This window comes from Lissotriton vulgaris, chromosome 2_1 (assembly GCF_964263255.1).
Source record: "Lissotriton vulgaris chromosome 2_1, aLisVul1.2, whole genome shotgun sequence".
Taxonomy (NCBI): Eukaryota; Metazoa; Chordata; class Amphibia; order Caudata; family Salamandridae; genus Lissotriton; species Lissotriton vulgaris.
The window spans coordinates 47,224,076-47,242,316 of record NC_141687.1 but is presented as its reverse complement, the minus strand read 5'-3'; the positions used below and the strand labels follow the sequence as shown (position 1 = coordinate 47,242,316).

The window sequence follows — 18,241 nt, the reverse complement described above, 5'->3', positions numbered from 1 at the left end:
TCTCACTCCACCCCTTCACTGATCACATACACTTCATGGCATCTCACTCCACCCCTTCACTGATCACATACACTTCATCGCATCTCAGTCCGCCCCTTCACTGATCACATACACTTCATTGCATCTCACTCCACCCCTCCACTGATCTCATACACTTCATGGCATCTCACTCCGCCCCTCCACTGATCACATACATTTCATGGCATCTCACTCCACCCCTTCACTGATCACATACACTTCATGGCATCTCACTCCGCCCCTCCACTGATCACATACACTTCATGGCATCTCACTCCGCCCCTTCACTGATCACATACACTTCATGGCATCGCACTCCACCCCATCACCGATCACATACACTTCATTACATCTCACTCCACCCCATCACCGATCACATACACTTCATTGCATCTCACTCCACCCCTTCACTGATCACATACACTTCATTACATCTCACTCCGCCCCATCACCGATCACATACACTTCATGGCATCTCACTCCACCCCATCACCGATCACATACACTTCATGGCATCTCGCTCGACCCCTTCACTAATCACATACACTTCATGGCATCTCACTCCGCCCCTTCACTGATCACATACACTTCATGGCATCTCACTCCACCCCATCGCTGATCACATACACTTCATTGCATCTCACTCCACCCCATCACTGATCACATACACTTCATTGCATCTCACTCCGCCCCTCCACTGATCACATACACTTCATGGCATCTCACTCCACCTCTTCACTGATCACATACACTTCATGGCATCTCACTCCACCCCTTCACTGATCACATACACTTCATGGCATCTCACTCCGCCCCGTCACTGATCACATACACTTCATGGCATCTCACTCCACCTCTTCACTGATCACATACACTTCATGGCATCTCACTCCACCCCTTCACTGATCACATACACTTCATGGCATCTCACTCCGCCCCGTCACTGATCACATACACTTCATGGCATCTCACTCCACCTCTTCACTGATCACATACACTTCATGGCATCTCACTCCGCCCCTCCACTGATCACATACACTTCATGGCATCTCACTCCACCCCTTCACTGATCACATACACTTCATGGCATCTCACTCCACCTCTTCACTGATCACATACACTTCATGGCATCTCACTCCACCTCTTCACTGATCACATACACTTCATGGCATCTCACTCCGCCCCTCCACTGATCACATACACTTCATGGCATCTCACTCCACCCCTTCACTGATCACATACACTTCATGGCATTTCACTCCGCCCCTCCACTGATCACATACACTTCATGGCATCTCACTCCACCCCTTCACTGATCACATACACTTCATGGCATCTCACTCCACCCCTTCACTGATCACATACACTTCATGGCATCTCAGTCCGCCCCTTCACTGATCACATACACTTCATTGCATCTCACTCCACCCCTCCACTGATCTCATACACTTCATGGCATCTCACTCCGCCCCTCCACTGATCACATACATTTCATGGCATCTCACTCCACCCCTTCACTGATCACATACACTTCATGGCATCTCACTCCGCCCCTCCACTGATCACATACACTTCATGGCATCTCACTCCGCCCCTTCACTGATCACATACACTTCATGGCATCGCACTCCACCCCATCACCGATCACATACACTTCATTACATCTCACTCCGCCCCATCACCGATCACATACACTTCATTGCATCTCACTCCACCCTTCCACTAATCACATACACTTCATGGCATCTCACTCCGCCCCTTCACTGATCACATACACTTCATTACATCTCACTCCGCCCCATCACCGATCACATACACTTCATGGCATCTCACTCCACCCCATCACCGATCACATACACTTCATGGCATCTCGCTCGACTCCTTCACTAATCACATACACTTCATGGCATCTCACTCCGCCCCTTCACTGATCACATACACTTCATGGCATCTCACTCCGCCCCATCGCTGATCACATACACTTCATTGCATCTCACTCCACCCCATCACTGATCACATACACTTCATGGCATCTTACTCCACCCCTCCACTGATCACATACAGTTCATTGCATCTCACTCCACCCCATCACCGATCACATACACTTCGTGGCATCTCACTCCACCCCATCACTGATCACATACACTTCATGGCATCTCACTCCACCCCATCACCGATCACATACACTTCATGGCATCTCACTCCACCCCATCACTGATCACATACACTTCATGGCATCTCACTTCACCCCATCACCGATCACATACACTTCATGGCATCTCACTCCACCCCATCACCGATCACATACACTTCATGGCATCTCACTCCACCCCATCACCGATCACATACACTTCATGGCATCTCACTCCGCCCCATCACTGATCACATACACTTCATGGCATCTCACTCCACCCCATCACCGATCTCATACACTTCATGGCATCTCACTCCACCCCATCACCGATCACATACACTTCATGGCATCTCACTCCGCCCCTTCACTGATCACATACACTTCATAGCATCTCACTCCACCTGTTCACTAATCACATACACTTCATGGCATCTCTCTCCACCCCTTCACTGATCCCATACACTTCATGGCATCTCACTCCACCTCTCTTTCTTTTGTGCTATTTTTCCTAAAATATATTCAGTCATTGTTTGATAAGATTGCTTTTATGGCAGTATGCTTACTTATAGCTCTTTTGGCGTTTATTACAAGAACGCTGGTATCTGCGTAATCATACTCACACTGAAGTGTAGCTTCTTTCAAGTGCGATTTACATTAAATCGCTTAGGCAGACAGTTTATGCTATATACGTGTGCGTTTATTTTGACAGTTCAGATTTCACATTTATTCTTTGTGTGAGAAGTTGGCCAGGCATATGCCGTCCACTATTCTAGTGGGCAACTTGCACCAGTCCAAACAATACTTTTTGATGGTAGGTTTAAAGACAACCTTTATAGAAAGCTACCCTAGTGGTAGCTGTGGAGAGCAGCCTTCGGGCTAAGTCTTGAAGGAATGTGAAGCAGCTTGCTTTACCAGTCTATAATCTCATGAATGACCAAATGAAAGGAGAACCACACCAGGTATATATATATAAAATATATGTATTTATTCTAAACACCTCCCTCTAGTCTCTTTATGAGGCTAGAGGCAAAAGTACATTCAGTAAACTTAATTAGAACACAGTAAATTAGCACAATATACGTTGAGCCCTAGGGGCATACCAAACCATATATTAAGAAAGTGGTGTAAGAACCACGACTGACAGAGAGACAAGGACTAGCGCCTTTAGAACCGCTGGGGCCACCAGGAACCACCCAAGGTAGTGACACTGGGGACGCGTGCAGTGTCTAAACACAGCAGCGAATCACCTTTAACTTTTATGGGAAAAGTCGCGGTTGGAATTTTAAAGATTAAGGACACTTAGAAGAGGTCTTGGAGCAAACCCCTTAGGAACTAGGAGGTTCTAGAGTCAATACCCACGGGAGCACCGGAGTACTCGAGTTACCTCACCCAGAGAAGCCGGGTGCATAGGTGTCTTTTCGTGTCGGGATTCGTCGTCGATTTCAATGGTGACCTGCTGCAAAGTGCTGCTGGCGTCCAAGTGGAAAGTGTCTGGATGGATCCAAGGCTGGATCAGAGATGTGAAGAACCTGAAAGCGGAGGGGACCGAGTCTGGGTCACTTGCCAGTGACCAGGAAGGCGAAGAGCGGATACCCACCGATGTAGGGTGATTTCAGATGAAGAAGGGGAAGCTTGACTGTGAGAAGTTGGCCTGATAGGTAGTGTTTCCAATTCTGGAACCACTGGTTATCAGTCCAAGCAAACCCCAAAGATGTCAGGTTGTAAGTCAACCTTGTAGACAAGCTATCCTAGTGGTAGCATGGACTAAGCAGCCTTAAAGGCTTAACTTAAGAGGTCGTGTTAAGCGAGCTTGTTTTACCACATACAATCCTGTAATCAAATGAAAGGACACCACACAAGTATATATTATAAAAATATATGTATTTATTACTAAATTACTCCCCAGTACTCTTTATGAGGAAAGGGGCACAAGCGTTAAATCAAAAGCACTGTTACACATATAAAGTTGCACGTTTATGGATGAGGGCGGGTGGCCACTCAGACCATATATCAAAAAAGTGGTATAAGTAACACTTTACGAACAATGGTTAGGCCTAGGGCCTAGAGATTCGCTGGGAGCAGTCAGGACAAGCAATGAAGAAGTCGGGAGTAGCCCACAGGAGACGGATGCAGCACGGAAAGTGCAGCGCGCACCAATGCACTGTCTATGGTGCGTAAAAGTCAATTAAAGTGAATAAAAAGATACTTCCGCTGAACCTAGGAACACAAAACTTTAGACACAGACCCTAGAGGTGTGTACCAGTGTAAAGACACCGGCGTTGCAAAGTTACCTCACCCACAGGCCGTGGGTGCACAGGGTCGAAGTGGCGTCGGGTTCTGTCACGCAGGTTCTGGGTGCTTGGAGCTGTTGCAGCTGCAGGCGCTGTGAAGCAGAAGTGTCCGGTGCGATCCAAGGGTGGATCGATGTAGAAAAGTACCTGAAAGCAGAGGGGACAGAGTCTGGGTCACTCAGCAGTGACCAGGGTGGAACCAGGACGGAACCAGGCAATGTCGGGCGCAATCAGGCGGTTGTCGATAGGCTTCTCTCCGCTGTCACGTGGGCTCTGGGGCATCTGCGACGTCCAGGAGCAGGTCACGATCTGTCCCACGTAGGCTCTCGCCGTCAGCACCGTCGGCTTGAAGATTGTAGCAAACAGCACTTGGCAAAAGCAATCCACGCGGAACCGGGAGATTGCTTATCACTCGAACCAGGAGGGTCAGAGTGGGTGCTCCTTTTCACAGGAGCTGGTGCAGATCTGGAGCAACCAGAAAAGCAAGTCGTATTTCGAAGTTCGTCGGCACAGGGGCCACAAGCCAGCTGGCAAGTGACCGGGCCAACGCGTCGAGCGCACACAAGCAGAAGGGCCCCACGCAGCACTCGTCGAGTGTGGAGGGGTGAGCTTTGGTGCAAGTGGAGCTCGGGGCTGGGGCTTCTCAAACCCCGGTGTACAGCTTCGAGGGTCACTCGTGGGCCGCACGGTCAGCGTCTCGTGGCCTTTTCAAGATGGCGTGCCCCACGCTTCCGGTCGCCTCCACGGGTCTCAGCTCTGCAGGGACTGTGGATCGGGCAGGTAGAAGGCAGGCAAGCTTGATCTCGTCGATCTCTGTCGCTCGAGTTCCGGCGGGAACTGCAACAAAGCAAGGGTCGAGGGCTGGATGGTGCCTGTTTGCACAGGGTGGTCACTCCTTGACCACAAGGGAGATTCTTCAGTCTTCTCACGTCGTGTAGAAAGTCGAAGGGTCCAGATTTCGTTTCTTATGTTTCTTCAGGATGATCTGAGGTCCGTTGGGACTGCTCCCCCTCTTATTCGAATCTCGGGGGTTGGACATCCTGCTAGGTCCCCTCCTATGGGTGGGACCCAGGAAGGGGGTGGTTACACCCCTCTCCTTTGATCCTGGCCGCGCTGGGACAGGGGCTGGGAGGCCCCAGAACCGGTTTGGCCGGATCCTGCAAGGGGCAGCCTTGTGCTCCCCAGGCAGTGTCTGGTTTCATTGAAACCTCCCTACTCCAATCCACTATCTCCTGTCTGGGGTGGTTTGACACCGCCCTGTGACAGGAAACTCTTTGTCCAGGCCTCCTCTGCCGGGTTTCGGTCAGCAGCAGGAGGTCAGACCCGTGTCTGTGGCAGGGGCATCCATTTTGTGGATCTGAGGCTCATTTTAAATCAACCGCGTTTCAGTAAAGTAACATGTCTTCTCCCTCTAGAAGGGTGGAATGCTATCCCCGTCGCCAGAACTGGCGAGGGGATAGTATTCCAATTCGTATGACACCTTACACGACATGTTTTGATAAAGCCAAACCAAAGTTGCTATATAACCGCGAGGATTATAATGCGCTTAAGAGTATATGGTATGGCATTATCCCGGATCAGCTTAGGGAGTTGTTCCCGACAGCTGCAGACAGGCTCAGCTCATGCCAGAGCACCATCTCACATAAAACCACGCACTCTGCCTCCAGGATTGATGAGGCCTTCCATAGGAGTGGCTTACAGGCTATATATGTGTCCAGATATAGGTTTAGATATAGGTATACTATATCTAAGCAAGGGGTGATTACACCCACTTGCCCCAGCTGAGTGATCAGCCAGTTGTGTCAATTTAAGAACCAGCCAGGGGTGGCAAAAGCTATGCTTCAGCCCCTGGTAGGCCTTGGTGGCACCTATGCCCTGGGCACCTATAGTGCATGGTACAGGGGCTGACAAGGAGTCCATTTCCAATTGTGGTATGTACCTATAGCACATGTATTATGAATTTAGAGAGAGAACAGCAGGCTGGGGGTCTGATTAGCAGGCCCACAGCCTCAGTAAGTCGAAAACCAGTGAAGCAAAAAGCAAAAATTGGGGTGACCATAGGATAGCAGACCCTACTCTCCTACATAACCCCCCCCCAAACGCAGGGACATTAAACTTAACCTTGACCAGATAAGTCTTCATGTTCTAAGTGGAAGTACCGGGAGAGACCATCTGCATTACCATGGTCAGTCCCTGGGCGGTGCTCCACTGTAAAGTCCATCCCCTGTAGGGAAATGGACCACCTGAGCAGTTTGGGATTTTCACCCTTCATCTGATTTAGCCACAAGAGGGGCTTATGGTCTGTCTGAATTAGGAAGTGAGTACCAAACAAGTATGGCCTCAACTTCTTCAGGGCCCAAACCACAGCAAAGGCCTCCCTCTCAATAGCTGACCAACGTTTCTCCCTGGGGGTCAGCCTTCTGCTAATAAAAGCAATGGGCTGGTCTTGACCATCTTGATTAAGTTGTGAAAGCACAGCTCCCACCCCCAACTCAGAAGCATCTGTCTGTACAATGAACTGTTTGGAGTAGTCAGGACTCTTCAGGATAGGTGCAGAGCACATGGCCTTCTTCAGGTCATCAAATGCCTTTTGACAGCTAACTGTCCACTGAACCTTTTTGGGCATCTTCTTGGATGTCAAGTCATTCAATGGTGTCACAATGGACCCATAGTTCTTTACAAATTTTCTGTAATACCCAGTCAGGCCCAAGAAGGGTCTGACTTGTGTCTGGGTAGTTGGAGGAGTCCAGTCCTGTATGGTCTGGATCTTGCTCTCCAGTGGTTGAACTTGACCCCCACCTACTAGGTGGCCCAAGTACACAACCTTGCTCTGCCCTATCTGGCACTTAGTAGCCTTGATAGTCAGGCCTGCCTTTTGCAGGGCCTCCAGAACCTTCTTCAGGTGGATCAGGTGATCCTCCCAGGTGGAGCTAAAGACAGCAATATCATCTAGATATGCTGCACAAAAGTCATCCAGCCCAGCAAGGACTTGGTTCACCAACCTTTGGAAAGTGGCAGGTGCATTCTTCAAACCAAAGGGCATTACCACAAACTGATAATGCCCACTAGGGGTAGAGAATGCTGTTTTGGCTTTTGACTCCTCAGCTAGTCTGATTTGCCAGTAGCCAGCTGTCAAATCAAATGTGCTCAGAAACTTGGCAGAAGCCAATTTATCAATGAGCTCATCTGCTCTTGGAATGGGATGAGCATCTGTCCTAGTGACAGCATTGAGACCTCTGTAGTCCACACAAAACCTCATTTCTCTCTTTCCATCTTTGGTATGAGGTTTTGGCACAAGGACCACTGGGCTAGCCCATGGGCTCTCTGATGGCTCAATCACTCCAAGCTCCAACATCTTTTGCACCTCAGCCTTTATACAATCCCTGACATGGTCAGGTTGCCTGTAGATTTTATTCTTCACAGGCAGATTGTCACCAGTATCCACCTCATGGGTGCACCAGCTAGTCTGACTGGGTGTGAGTGAAAACAAGTGTCTGTGGGCCTGCAACACCTGTCTGCAGTCCACCTGTTGCTGCTCAGTGAGGCTGCCTGCCAAGGCTACTCCATCAACTGAACCATCATCAGGGTTCTGGGAAAGCAGGTCTGGGAGAGGGTCACTCTCTTCCTCCTGTTCCCCATCTGTGGCCATGAGGAGACTCATGTCCTCCCTGTCAACAAATGCTTTCAAACGATTGACATGGAGCACCCTGTGGGGGCTCCTAGGGGTGCCAAAGTCAACCAAGTAGGTGACTTCTCCCTTCTTTTCAATGATAGGGTAGGGTCCAGTCCATTGGTCCTGGAGAGCTGCTGGCCCCACTGGGTCCAACACCCACACCTTCTGCCCTGGCGGGTACTCAACCAGAACAGCCTTTTGGTCATGCCAGGCTTTCTGTAATTCCTGACTGGCCTCAAGGTTTTTGGATGCTCTCTCCATGTATTCAGCCATCCTGGAGCGGAGACCAAGTACATAATCCACAATGTCTAGTTTAGGCTTTTTGAGAGGTAACTCCCATCCTTCCTTCACCAAACTCAATGGACCTCTTACAGGGTGGCCAAACAAAAGTTCAAAAGGGCTGTAGCCAACCCCCTTCTGTGGGACCTCTCTGTAAGCAAAGAGCAAGCAGGGTAAAAGGATGTCCCATTTCCGCCTAAGCTTCTCTGGTAAACCTTTTATCATTCCCTTTAGGGTCTTGTTGAACCTTTCCACAAGCCCATTGCACTGTGGATGGTAGGGTGTGGTAAACTTATAGTTTACTCCACACTCTTTCCACATTGCTTTTAAGTATCCAGACATGAAGTTGGTACCTCTGTCTGAAAGAACCTCCTTTGGAAAGCCCACTCTTGAGAAAACTGCAATGAGGGCTTTTGCCACCACAGGAGCTGTGGTGGTCCTCAGGGGAATTGCTTCTGGGTACCTGGTGGCATGATCCACTACCACCAGTATAAATCTGTGCCCAGATGCTGTTTGAGGATCCATGGGACCCACAATGTCTATTCCAACTCTTTCAAAGGGTACCCCCACCACAGGTAGTGGTATCAGGGGGGCCTTTGTTGTGCCACCTGACTTACCACTGGCTTGGCAAGTGACACAGGAGCGACAAAACTCCTTGACATTTTCTGACATGTGAGGCCAGTGAAAGTGTGGAACAAGCCTGTCCCAAGTCTTATTCTGGCCTAAGTGTCCTGCAAGGGGAATATCATGGGCCAAGGTAAGAAGGAAGCCCCTAAACTTCAAAGGTATAACCAACCTCCTGGTTGTGCCAGGCTTGGGGTCTCTAGCCTCTGAATAAAGGAGTCCTTCATCCCAATACACTTTATGGGTACCTTGAGCATTCCCTGCAGCCTCAGCAGCAGCTTGCTGTCTGAGGGGTTCAAGTGAAGGGCAATCTAATTGGGCCTGCCCCAGGTCTGCCCTTGAGGGTCCCCCTGTCCCCAGAAACTCAACCTGATCAGGTTCAAGCTCCTCAGAGACAGTCTCCTCTTGGACTGCAGAATCAGTTTCCTGTGAAACCTGATCCTCAACCTGGGGCAAGTGGGAAGGCACAGCCTTAACCCTCTTGCTCCTTCTCTTGGGTTGTGGTTGGTCTATTGTTTCAAGATCCACCACTGGTTCAGGAAGGCACTTCTTAGCCTGAGACCTTGTCACTGCAAGGACATGAGCTGAAATCCCTAGCATTTCTGCATGAGTCCTGTACTCCACTTCTGACCAAACTGAGCTTTCAAGATCATTGCCTAACAGACAGTCTACTGGGAGGTCTGCACTCACAACAACTTTCTTTAGGCCATCTACCCCTCCCCAGGAGAAGTTCACAACAGCCACACTATGGGAAGTAGTGGAGTTGCTTGCATTGGTCACTAGGTAACTTTCACCTAGTACAATTTGTCCAGGGTCCACAAAGCCAGGTGCCACCATTGTGACACTGGCACAAGTGTCCCTGTAGGCCTGAGCCAGTTTCTCATTGATTAAGGGAGTCTGCCTATATTTGCCCAGGTTACTGGGGCTTACTGCAGTGGGCAAAGATATGTCCACATCATATAGGAGAACTGCCTGTGTGGGGATTCTGACTAGGCCAGATTCCACCTCAGTACCCAGGGTCAACCCTACTAAACCCTTTGGCTGTGTACCACCACTGCTGACTGTACTAGGGGGTGCAGTTGCTTTAGGAGCTGCAGTGGTGGGGACTGGATTTTTCTTAGTGCATTCACTGCCCCAGTGTGAAACTGATTTGCAGGTATTACACCAAGGTTTCTTTGGGCCATCGTTCTTCTTTTTCTTGTTTCCATTTTGGGAACCCCCCTCCTTATTGCTAGTTTGGGGGCCTGAAGACTTCTGGTCCTTTTCTTTATCTTTCTGATTCCCACCCTTCTGGTCTGTTTTCTTCTGGTCACCTTGGTTCTGGTTTTTCTGCTTAATCCTTGTTCTGACCCATTTGTCTGCCTTCTTTCCCAATTCTTGGGGAGAGGTCAAATCAGAGTCAACAAGGTATTGATGCAACAGCTGGTTCTGACAGTTATTAAGGATCTGTTCTCTCATCATAAGATTGTACAATCCTGTATAGTCTGAAACTTTACTTCCCTGCAGCCAACCCTCCAGAGCCTTAGTGGCACAATCTACAAAATCAGTCCAGTCCTGAGTCTGTGCTTTTTGGGTGTCTCTGAACAACAACCTGTATTGCTCAGTGGTTAGGCCAAACCCTTCAATAAGAGCACTCTTCAGAACAGAGTAGTTTTTGGCATCCTCAGGTCTAACAGTGAGGAGCCTGTCCCTCCCTTTCTCAGAAAAGGAGTACCATAAAATTGCTGCCCACTGATCCTCAGGGACCTGCTGTACCATGCAGGCCCTCTCAAGAGCAGTCATCCATTTGTGGATATCATCCCCTTCCTTGTAGGGGGGCACAATTTTTGTCAGGTTTCTATTGTCATAGGCCCTGTCTTTTTCTTTAGGAACTTTGCTGCCACCAGTGGCATCTAAGCCACACAATTTTTTCTCTCTTGCTAAAGCAAGTTTAGCTTGAGCCAAGGCTACCTCTTCCCTTTCTATTTGGAGTTGGACAGCCCTCATCCTGGCCCTATGCTCTATTCTCTGGGAGGAAGTCATTCCTCTTTGAGATTCTCTTGAGGCACTAGAAAGGTGAGAGTCCCTTGACAGAGATCTCTCCCTTCTATTACCTGGGAGAATTTGGTTATGAGATCTGGAGTGGTGCTGGCCCCCTCCATTCCCATGTAGGTCCAAGTTGGCCTGGTTAAGCCTGGCAACCTGTACCTGGTTTCCCACCTGATCCTGATCTTCAGGCTCTTCTACATCAGAGCCTTCCTCTGGGTCTTCCTCTTCCTCCTCTACTCCTTCTTGAAGATCCTCATTCTCAGGGGAGTTTATCCCTTCCTCTGTTTCTAAGGGAGTCTGAATCGCCTTATCTAGGTCATCCTTTTCTAGGAGAGCTATTAGGGAAGGAATGGTAGGGCCTCTGCCCTTTTTTAGCCCCCTGGCTGTGCACAAGGCACTCAGGTCTTTGTGGCTAAGGTTGTCATATCTGGATGTTGTCCCTATAGGATCAACTATTACAGGAGCAGAGCCTGAAGCTCTACCTGTATCAGACATGACTGCTAGTGAGGTGTAAGTGGTGCACTTACCTACACTAAGTGGTTTCCTACTGTACCTTGCTAGTGAGTTGTAGTCAGGGTGTGCTAATCCCTTTAATCTACAACTACTAAGTTCAGTAGAACTTAATATGCTAAGCTTTTGATTTATATGTACCTAGAGGTACTTGATGTGATCTTTCAATTTGATAAAGATTGCAATGGTAAAACAAACAGCAAGCTCAAATCCGCACCGCTGCACACCAATGTGAGAAGTTGGCCTGATAGGTAGTGTTTCCAATTCTGGAACCACTGGTTATCAGTCCAAGCAAACCCCAAAGATGTCAGGTTGTAAGTCAACCTTGTAGACAAGCTATCCTAGTGGTAGCATGGACTAAGCAGCCTTAAAGGCTTAACTTAAGAGGTCGTGTTAAGCGAGCTTGTTTTACCACATACAATCCTGTAATCAAATGAAAGGACACCACACAAGTATATATTATAAAAATATATGTATTTATTACTAAATTACTCCCCAGTACTCTTTATGAGGAAAGGGGCACAAGCGTTAAATCAAAAGCACTGTTACACATATAAAGTTGCACGTTTATGGATGAGGGCGGGTGGCCACTCAGACCATATATCAAAAAAGTGGTATAAGTAACACTTTACGAACAATGGTTAGGCCTAGGGCCTAGAGATTCGCTGGGAGCAGTCAGGACAAGCAATGAAGAAGTCGGGAGTAGCCCACAGGAGACGGATGCAGCACGGAAAGTGCAGCGCGCACCAATGCACTGTCTATGGTGCGTAAAAGTCAATTAAAGTGAATAAAAAGATACTTCCGCTGAACCTAGGAACACAAAACTTTAGACACAGACCCTAGAGGTGTGTACCAGTGTAAAGACACCGGCGTTGCAAAGTTACCTCACCCACAGGCCGTGGGTGCACAGGGTCGAAGTGGCGTCGGGTTCTGTCACGCAGGTTCTGGGTGCTTGGAGCTGTTGCAGCTGCAGGCGCTGTGAAGCAGAAGTGTCCGGTGCGATCCAAGGGTGGATCGATGTAGAAAAGTACCTGAAAGCAGAGGGGACAGAGTCTGGGTCACTCAGCAGTGACCAGGGTGGAACCAGGACGGAACCAGGCAATGTCGGGCGCAATCAGGCGGTTGTCGATAGGCTTCTCTCCGCTGTCACGTGGGCTCTGGGGCATCTGCGACGTCCAGGAGCAGGTCACGATCTGTCCCACGTAGGCTCTCGCCGTCAGCACCGTCGGCTTGAAGATTGTAGCAAACAGCACTTGGCAAAAGCAATCCACGCGGAACCGGGAGATTGCTTATCACTCGAACCAGGAGGGTCAGAGTGGGTGCTCCTTTTCACAGGAGCTGGTGCAGATCTGGAGCAACCAGAAAAGCAAGTCGTATTTCGAAGTTCGTCGGCACAGGGGCCACAAGCCAGCTGGCAAGTGACCGGGCCAACGCGTCGAGCGCACACAAGCAGAAGGGCCCCACGCAGCACTCGTCGAGTGTGGAGGGGTGAGCTTTGGTGCAAGTGGAGCTCGGGGCTGGGGCTTCTCAAACCCCGGTGTACAGCTTCGAGGGTCACTCGTGGGCCGCACGGTCAGCGTCTCGTGGCCTTTTCAAGATGGCGTGCCCCACGCTTCCGGTCGCCTCCACGGGTCTCAGCTCTGCAGGGACTGTGGATCGGGCAGGTAGAAGGCAGGCAAGCTTGATCTCGTCGATCTCTGTCGCTCGAGTTCCGGCGGGAACTGCAACAAAGCAAGGGTCGAGGGCTGGATGGTGCCTGTTTGCACAGGGTGGTCACTCCTTGACCACAAGGGAGATTCTTCAGTCTTCTCACGTCGTGTAGAAAGTCGAAGGGTCCAGATTTCGTTTCTTATGTTTCTTCAGGATGATCTGAGGTCCGTTGGGACTGCTCCCCCTCTTATTCGAATCTCGGGGGTTGGACATCCTGCTAGGTCCCCTCCTATGGGTGGGACCCAGGAAGGGGGTGGTTACACCCCTCTCCTTTGATCCTGGCCGCGCTGGGACAGGGGCTGGGAGGCCCCAGAACCGGTTTGGCCGGATCCTGCAAGGGGCAGCCTTGTGCTCCCCAGGCAGTGTCTGGTTTCATTGAAACCTCCCTACTCCAATCCACTATCTCCTGTCTGGGGTGGTTTGACACCGCCCTGTGACAGGAAACTCTTTGTCCAGGCCTCCTCTGCCGGGTTTCGGTCAGCAGCAGGAGGTCAGACCCGTGTCTGTGGCAGGGGCATCCATTTTGTGGATCTGAGGCTCATTTTAAATCAACCGCGTTTCAGTAAAGTAACATGTCTTCTCCCTCTAGAAGGGTGGAATGCTATCCCCGTCGCCAGAACTGGCGAGGGGATAGTATTCCAATTCGTATGACACCTTACACGACATGTTTTGATAAAGCCAAACCAAAGTTGCTATATAACCGCGAGGATTATAATGCGCTTAAGAGTATATGGTATGGCATTATCCCGGATCAGCTTAGGGAGTTGTTCCCGACAGCTGCAGACAGGCTCAGCTCATGCCAGAGCACCATCTCACATAAAACCACGCACTCTGCCTCCAGGATTGATGAGGCCTTCCATAGGAGTGGCTTACAGGCTATATATGTGTCCAGATATAGGTTTAGATATAGGTATACTATATCTAAGCAAGGGGTGATTACACCCACTTGCCCCAGCTGAGTGATCAGCCAGTTGTGTCAATTTAAGAACCAGCCAGGGGTGGCAAAAGCTATGCTTCAGCCCCTGGTAGGCCTTGGTGGCACCTATGCCCTGGGCACCTATAGTGCATGGTACAGGGGCTGACAAGGAGTCCATTTCCAATTGTGGTATGTACCTATAGCACATGTATTATGAATTTAGAGAGAGAACAGCAGGCTGGGGGTCTGATTAGCAGGCCCACAGCCTCAGTAAGTCGAAAACCAGTGAAGCAAAAAGCAAAAATTGGGGTGACCATAGGATAGCAGACCCTACTCTCCTACATTGACTCTTCAGCCACGAGGACCAAGAGGCGTCAACGACAACCAGGTGTTGGATTCAAGCTTTCCCACAAAGGATCTCGAGTGCTGTTGTGTCGGTTTCCGGATTGGACCCAACAAGCCTTGGTAACAGCAACCCATGCAGAAAGCAGAGATTGTCTTCGGTGCAGACCAGTAAGGTCTGAGGGACTCACCACATGGTGGGGAGTCAGGCACGTCTGGAGCAACCATGGAAGCCCAAAGAAAAGAAGGGTTAACTTTGTGGGGACCCACCAGTCGATGTACCAGGGATTGCGATGGCCTCTAGCAGAAATGCTAGAAGCTGGCTGACGGAACACTTGTGGAGTGTAGGCACACAATCTTCGGTGCAGATGCTGCTCGGGGCTTGGACTACAAATAGTCCAATGCACAACTTCGGGAAAGCTCGGGAAGTTGATGCACTAGAAAATGTGCGCGGTGTCCAGGACTTCTGGTTCCACATCACTCGTGAGGGCTGTCGGTCTCAACTTTGCTGGGATCTTGTGTCGGCCTCTGAGAAGTATGGTAGTCTGTGTCCTGAGTTGCAACTACTTTGGAGTCAGGCGGGAGCTTCGGAAATGCAGACCGCAAGATGCTTCTTTGGTGCCTGTTTGAACAGGGGAGTCACTCCTTGACCCCAAGGGAGATTCTTCAGTCTTCTAGTCGATATAGTGTGTTGAAGTTCCAGGATTCAACTTCAGAGTTTCATTCAGGTATAATCTAAAGTCCTAAGGACTGAGGTCCCATACTTATACTAAGAAAGGGGGTTGGACATACTCTACACCCCTTTCCCTTTGTCCAGTTTCGCACCAGAGCAGGGGCTGAGTGCCCCTGCAACCGGTTTGAACTGGGGTATGCAAAGGGACACCAAGTGTGCCCCCAGCACTGTCTGAAAAGCATTCTCTTAACACCTTAAGCGCTGCCGTCGCCCAACGGTCGTCACAAGCGCTACCTCCCCAGTGCTGCGCACGACCGTTGGCCGACGGGCCAGCATTCGCTCTTCGAACGTTCAGCACTGGGCGCTGAACGTTCGAAGCAGCTAAGGTGTTAATGCACCCACCCAGCCCCAATACACTAAAGCTTATCTGGGAGGTGGTTACACCTCCCTGTGACAGGAAACCTATTGTCCAGGCCTCCCCTGTTGAAGTTTCGTCCAGCAGCAGGAGATCAGACCCATGTCTGTGGCTGCAGCATTCATTTTTGATGCTAGGGTTCTTTTAAACTATTACTGGTTATGTTAGTGAGTACATGTCTGTCCCTCTAGAAAGGTGGAATTCTGCCCCCACCACCAGGACTGGCGGCGGTAGGATTCCAAAGTATTTGACACCAAACACAACATGTTTTCATGCAGCCATTCCAAAGTTAGCATTTACCGCAAGGTTATAATGCACTTAAAAGTATATGGTCTGGCTGCATCACAGAACAGCTTCAGAGAATAGGATCCGAAAGCTGCAGAGGGGCCCAGCTCATGCGTGGGCACCCTCTCACACAAAAACAAAACCAAGCACTCTGCCTCAGGATTGATAAGGTCTGCCATAGGAGTGACTGATAGGTTTACATGTGTCAGTGATTAAAGGTAGATATATGTAACCTATATCTTAGTAAGAGGTGCATGCACCACCTTACCCAGGCTGCAGTAGCAGACCTGTGGTGTCATTTTGGAAGGCTTCCCAAGGGTGCCATAATACATGCTTCAGCCCCTGGTATGCCTCTGGGGTACCGGTGCCCTTAGTACCTAAGGTACCATATACTAGGGACTAACAAGGGTAACCCAGTAACCAATCTGGAGCGTACCTAAAGTACATGCAATCATTTTAGAGAGGAAGCAGCTAGGCTGGGGTCCTGAATAGCAGGGCCCCAGCCAGACTATATTCCAGAAACAGTTGAACGCCAGCAAAAAGTGGGGGTAACCATAGTAAGCACACCCCTACCCCCAACTCAGATGCATCTGTTTGGACAATTCATTTTTTGGAGTAATTAGGACTTTGCAGAATTGGTGCAGGGCACATGGCCTGCTTGAGGTCATCAAATGCCTTTTGACAGCTAACTGTCCACTGAACTTTCTTTGGCATTCTTTTAGAAGTTAAGTCATTCAGGGGTGTCACAATGGAACCATACCCCTTGACAAATCTTCTGTAGTACCCAGTCGGGCCCAAGAAAGCTCTGACCCGGAGTCTGGATAGTTGGAGCAACCCATTCCTTGATGATCTGGATTTTGCTCTGTAATGGTTCAACCTGGCCTCCACCTACGAGGTGGCCCAGATACACAACCTGGCTCTGCCATATCTGGCACCTAGTAGCCTTGGTAGTTAGGCCTGCTTTCTGCAGGGCCTCCAAAACATTTCTCAGGTGGACCAGGTGATCCTCCCCGGTGGAGCTAAAGACAGCAATATCATCAAGATATGCTGCACTATAGTCTTCCAGGCCTGTTAGGACTTTGTTCACCAACCTTTGAAAAGTGGCAGGTGCATTTTTCAGACCAAAGGGCATCACCACAAACTGATAGTGCCCACTAGGGGTTGAGAATGCTGTCTTTGGCTTTGTATCATCAGCTAATCTGATCGGCCAGTAGCCAGCTGTAAGAAAAAAGTGCTCAGAAATGTGGCTGGACCCAACATATCTATAAGCTCATCTGCTCTTGGGAATAGATGGTCATCAGTCCCAGTGACTGCATTAAGACCCTTGTAGTCAAAACAAAACCTCATCCCTTACCACCCTGTGTGTGAGGTTTTGGTACCAAGACCACTGGACTAGCCCAAGGGCTATTTGAGGGTTCAATAACTCCCAAATCCAATATTTTCTGGACTTCAGTCCTGATACAGTCCCTGACATGACAAGGTTGCCTGTAAATCTTATTTTTTTTTTTTTTTTTGAAAACCTTTATTGCACAATAGAATCATACAAATACGGGCCTACAACCATCCGGCCGGCCTCGGTAGCATCTGGAGTGCAATAGCAAATGGTAAAGGCGTCCCGGCAACATAGGAGCACAAGCAGGATAGTATCAAGTTACACTGAAAACACATGCGCCGCCGGGAAGCAGGCGAAGTGAGGTTTAGTTTTAAAGTTTTTAGTATGTCCATAAAAGGGGCTAGAAAGGATCTGAGGCAAAATAGACCATCCAGGACATAAGTGGGCTAGTATCAGCATCATCATTACGCAAACAATTTCCGTTCAGCAATTGACCGCAGAGGACCAGACAGGAGAAACGTAAGCTAGCATTACTACGGTCGGCAGTTACCACCCACACCATATCGATCCACCCAAAAACCCCAGGAAAAATTGGGAGAGAAAGAATAAAAGTAGGAGAATAAAAACCAAGGCCCATAGTAACAAAAAGAAACATAAGTACACCCGCCCCACCCTACACACATGCAGAGGCTACGGCCTACCCCCCCCTCGCAGAGTGCCTGTCGCCCCAAAAGAGTACCCGAAATGCAGAAGAGAAGAAAAGAGAGAAAGGAATTCACAGAAGACCGGGGGAGGGCCCAGGCAAAGGAAACATACAGTCAATAAAACCACCCTCGGCCATCCCTCCTCGGATCCCGACCCGACACCGTAATAGCATATACCATCCCAACAGTTCCAATTTTCCGTCAACCATGTAGCATCCGACCGCGTTCAAAACTTAAATAGTGTCAGCCTTGTCCCCGTCGATCCAGCCCAACAATGAAGTCCAGGCGGGCAGCGGCCATCTTGAA

General features: G+C 49.6%; 1 protein-coding gene across 1 annotated transcript in view; it reads right to left on the bottom strand.

Annotated features, from left to right (window-relative positions):
• SLC23A3 (solute carrier family 23 member 3) overlaps window positions 1–18,241 on the bottom strand; it is a 412,559-nt gene that overhangs the window by 86,954 nt on the left and 307,364 nt on the right. The window lies entirely within an intron of this gene.